General features: G+C 37.2%; 1 non-coding gene across 1 annotated transcript; it reads left to right on the top strand.

Moving 5' to 3' along the window:
• The first annotated feature begins 3532 nt into the window (after positions 1 to 3532).
• LOC130953300 (small nucleolar RNA R71) lies at positions 3533 to 3636 on the top strand. Its single transcript, XR_009075470.1, has one exon. It is a non-coding gene; the product is annotated as a small nucleolar RNA R71 (small nucleolar RNA).
• The last annotated feature ends 1412 nt before the right edge of the window (positions 3637 to 5048 follow it).

Raw genomic sequence — 5048 nt, 5'->3', positions numbered from 1 at the left:
TTTAACCACTCAGTCTCAAGCTTTTCACTTGGACCTTCATGAGACAAGCACATGGTTAGGGACAGCTTGATTTAGCCGCTTAGGCCTGGATTTTATTTCCTTGGGCCCTCCTATCCATTGATGCTCAAAGCCTTGGATCCTTTTTACCCTTGCCTTTTGGTTTTAAGGGCTATTGGCTTTTTCTGCTTGCTTTTTCTTTTTCTTTCTAATTTTTTTCGCTATTTTTTTTCTATTTTTTTATTTTTTTTCGCAAGCTTTTGTTTCTCACTACTTTTTCTTGCTTCAAGAATCAATTTCATGATTTTTCAGATTATCAATAACATTTCTCTTTGTTCATCATTCTTTCAAGAGCCAACAGTTTTAACATTCATAAACAACAAGATCAAAATTATGCACTGTTCAAGCATTCATTCAGAAAACAAAAAGTATTGTCACCACATCAATATAATTAAACTAAATTCAAGGATAAATTTGAAATTCATGTACTTCTTGTTCTTTTGAATTAAAAACATTTTTCTTTTAAGAGAGGTGAAGGATTAATGGATTTTATTCATAGCTTTAAGACATAGTTACTAAACACTAATGATCATGAAGTAGAGACACAAAACATAAATGAACACAACATAAAAACCAAAAAGTAGAAAGAAATAAGAACAAGGAATGAATCCACCTTAGTGAGGATGGCGCCTTCTTGAGGGACCAATGGTGCTTTTTGAGCTCCTTTATGTCTCTTCCTTGCTTTTGTTGCATGATTCCTAGTAATTTTGGTGTTCCTATCCTTAGTTGCTCCCAATAATTGTGTGGAGGGCAATTTATCCCCTGAGGTATCTCAGGGATCTCTTGATTTGCAGTCAAATGTTCTACCACTGAGCTATAAACCCTTTACATGAGTCTTTCCATCTCCCATGACTCAGAGGTGAAAGCTTTTGTCTTCCCTTTTTTTTCTCTCTCTTTTTTTTTTTGAGGTTTCTCTGGCCTTAGGTGCCATCAATGGTTATGGAAAAACAAAAAGCTATGCTTTTACCACACCAAACTTAGAAAATTGCTCGCCCTCGAGCAAGAGAAGAAAGAAAAGATGAAGAATAAGAAGAAGATATGGAGGAGATGGAGGGATGTGTGTATTCGGCTATATGGGTGGGATTGGGTGGGAAAGAGATTTTGAATTTTGAAGGTAGGTGGGGTGTATGGGGAAGAGTGGATGGATGTGAGTGGTGAATGGAAAACAGAAGGGATGACCATGAATGGAGAGAGAGAGGGCGAGGTAGGTGGGGATCCTGTGAGGTCCACAGATCCTGAGATGATCCTGTGGGGTCCACAGATCCTGAGGTGTCAAGGATTTACATCCCTGCACCAATTAGGCATGTAAATGCCTTTGCACACCATTCTGGCGTTTAAGCGCCGAGATGATGCATACTCTGGGCGTTCAACGCCCATGTGTAGCATGTTTCTGGCGTTGAACGCCAGTTCCATGCTTGTTACTGGCGTTCAGTGCCAGCTTTCCTCAAGGCACATTCCTGGCTTTCAAACGCCAGGATGTTGCTTGTTTCTGACGTTCAGCGCCAGATTCATGCTCTGTTCTGGCGTTGAACGCCAGCCAGATGCTCCTCACTGGCGTTGAACGCCAGTCTGTCCTCCCTCCAGGGTGTAATTTTTCTTCTGCTGTTTTTTATTCTGTTTTTAATTTTTATATTTTTTTTGTGACTCCTCATGATCATGTACCTAATAAAACACAAAATAATAATAGAATAAAATAAAATAAAATTAGATAAATAAAATTGGATTGCCTCCCATCAAGCGCTTCTTTAATGTCAATAGCTTGACAGTGGGCTCTCATGGAGCCACAAGGTGATCAGGTCAATGTTGTATAGTCCCAACACCAAACTTAGAGTTTGGATATGGGGTCTTAACACCAAACTTAGAGTTTGGTTGTGGCCTCCCAACACCAAACTTAGAGTTTGACTGTGGGGGCTCTTCTTGACTCTGAACTGAGAGAAGCTCTTCATGCTTACTCTCTTTTGTCATAGAGGGATGGCCATGTGCCTTAAACACAAGGTAGTCCCCATTCAATTGAAGGACTAATTCACCTCTGTTGACATCTATCACAGCTCCTGCTGTGGCTAGGAAAGGTCTTCCAAGGATGATGCAATCATCCTCTTCCTTCCTAGTATCTAAGATTATGAAATCAGCAGGGATGTAAAGGCCTTCAACCTTTACTAACACGTCCTCTACTATTCCATAAGCTTGTCTCAATGACTTGTCTGCCAATTGTAATGAGAACAAGGCAGGTTGTACCTCAATGATCCCCAGCTTCTCCATTACAGAGAGTGGCATAAGATTTATCCCTGACCCTAGATCACATAGAGCTTTTTCGAAGGTCATGGTGCCTATGGTACAAGGTATTAAGAACTTGCCAGGATCTTGTCTCTTTTGAGGTAAAATTTTCTGAATCCAGGTATCTAGTTCATTAATGAGCAAGGAAGGTTCACTTTCCCAAGTCTCATTACCAAACAACTTGGCATTCAGCTTCATGATAGCTCCTAAATATTGAGCAACTTGCTCTCCAGTCACATCTTCATCCTCCTCAGAGGAAGAATAGTCTTCAGAGCTCATGAATGGCAGAATGAGATTTAATGGAATCTCTATGGTCTCTATATGAGCCTCAGATTCCTTTGGATCCTTAATAGGAAACTCCTTCTTGCTTGAGGGACGTCCCGGGAGGTCTTCCTCACTAGGATTTTCGTCCTCCTCCCCCCTTGTGCATTCGGCCATATTGATCACATCAATGGCCTTGCACTCTCCTTTTGGATTCTCTTCTGTATTGCTTGGGAGAATACTCGGAGGAGTTTCAATGATTTTCTTACTCAGCTGGCCCACTTGTGCCTCCAGATTTCTGATGGAGGATCTTGTTTCACTCATGAAACTGAAAGTGGCTTTTGACAGATCAGAGACTAGATTGGCTAAATTAGAAGTGCTTTGTTTAGAATTCTCTGTCTGTTGCTGAGAAGATGATGGAAAAGGCTTGCTATTGCTCAGCCTATTGCGTCCACCATTGTTAAAGCCTTGTTGAGGCTTTTGTTGATCCTTCCATGAGAAATTTGGATGATTTCTCCATGATGAATTATAGGTGTTTCCATAAGGTTCACCCATGTAATTTACCTCTACTATTGCAGGGTTCTCAAGATCATAAGCTTCTTCAGAAGCTGCCTCTTTAGTACTGTTGGATGCATTTTTCCATCCATTCAGACTTTGAGAGATCATGTTGATTTGCTGAGTCAACACTTTGTTCTGAGCCAATATGGCATTCAGAGCATCAATTTCAAGAACTCCCTTCCTCTGAGGCGTCCCATTATTCACGAAATTGCTCTCAGAAGTGTACATGAATTGGTTATTTGCAACCATGTCAATGAGTTCTTGAGCCTCTTCAGGTGTTTTCTTTAGGTGAATAGATCCACCTGTAGAATGGTCCAATGACATTTTCGAAAACTCAGATAGATCATAATAGAATATATCTAATATGGTCCATTCTGAAAACATGTCAGATGGACATCTTTTGGTCAGCTGCTTGTATCTTTCCCAAGCTTCATAGAGGGATTCACCATCTTTTTGTTTGAAGGTCTGAACATTCACTCTAAGCTTGCTTAGCTTTTGAGGAGGAAAAAATTTATCCAAGAAGGCTGTGACCAGCTTATCCCAAGAGTCTAGGCTATCCTTAGGTTGTGAATCCAACCATATTCTAGCTCTGTCTCTTACAGCAAAAGGGAAAAGCATGAGTCTGTAGACTTCAGGATCAACTCCATTCGTCTTAACAGTCTCACAAATCTGCAAGAACTCAGTTAAAAACTGGTAAGGATCTTCAGATGGAAGTCCATAAAACTTGCAGTTCTGTTGCATTAAAGCAACTAGTTGAGGCTTAAGCTCAAAATTATTGGCTCCAATGGCAGGAATGGAGATGCTTCTTCCATCAAATTTGGATGTTGGCTTTGTGAAGTCACCGAGCATTCTCCTTGCATTATTATTATTTTCGGCTGCCATCTCCTTCTCTTGTTCTAATGTTTCTGAAAGGTTACCTTTAGATTGTTGTAACTTAGCTTCTCTTAATTTTCTCTTCAGAGTCCTTTCAGGTTCTGGATCAATTTCAACAAGAGTGCCTTTTTCCTTGTTCCTGCTCATATGAAAGAGAAGAAAAACAAGAAAGGAAGAGGAATCCTCTATGTCACAGTATAGAGATTCCTTTATGTTAGTAGAAGAAGAAAGGGGAAAAGAACGTAGAAGAGGGGATTCGGATATTTAGATGGAGAGATGTAAAGAGAAATGTTAGTAATTAAATAATTAAATAGAACAAGAAAAGAGAGGGAGAATTTCGAAAATAATTTTAAAAAGGGGTTAGTAATTTTCAAAAATTAAAGATAAAATATAATTAAAATTAAAATTTAGAACAAAAAGAATTTTTGAAAAAGAGGTGAGATATTTTCGAAAATTAGAGAGGGAAAAGTAGTTAAGTGGTTTTGAAAAAGATAAGAAACAAACAAAAAGTCAAATAGTTAGTTGAAAAAGATATTAAAATCAAAATTTAAAAAGATAAGAAGATAAGAAGTTAGATAAGATATTTTAAAATCAAATTTTGAAAAAGATAAAATTTTGAAAAAGATAAGATATAAAAGATAAGATAAGATATGTTTGAAAAAGATTTAATTTTTTTAAATTAAAATTAATTACTTAACTAACAAGAAACTAAAAGATAAGATTCTAGAACTTAAAGATTGAACCTTTCTTAACAAGCAAGTAACAAACTCCAATTTTTTGAATCAATCACATTAATTGTTAGCTAATTTTCGAAAATTTGATATAAAGATAAGAAAAAGATTTTGAAAATATTTTGAAAAAGATTTTTGAAATTTTCGAAAAAGAGGAAAAATTGGAAAATATATGATTTTTGAAAAAGATTTTGAAAAGATAAGATTTCTAAATTTTGAAAATTTGACTTGACTTGTAAGAAATAACTAATTTTAAAAATTTTTGACCAAGTCAACCCAAGATTTCGAAAATTT

The sequence above is a fragment of the Arachis stenosperma genome, chromosome 9 (assembly GCF_014773155.1).
Source record: "Arachis stenosperma cultivar V10309 chromosome 9, arast.V10309.gnm1.PFL2, whole genome shotgun sequence".
Lineage (NCBI taxonomy): Eukaryota > Viridiplantae > Streptophyta > Magnoliopsida > Fabales > Fabaceae > Arachis > Arachis stenosperma.
This window is presented reverse-complemented; position numbering and strand designations above follow the sequence as displayed.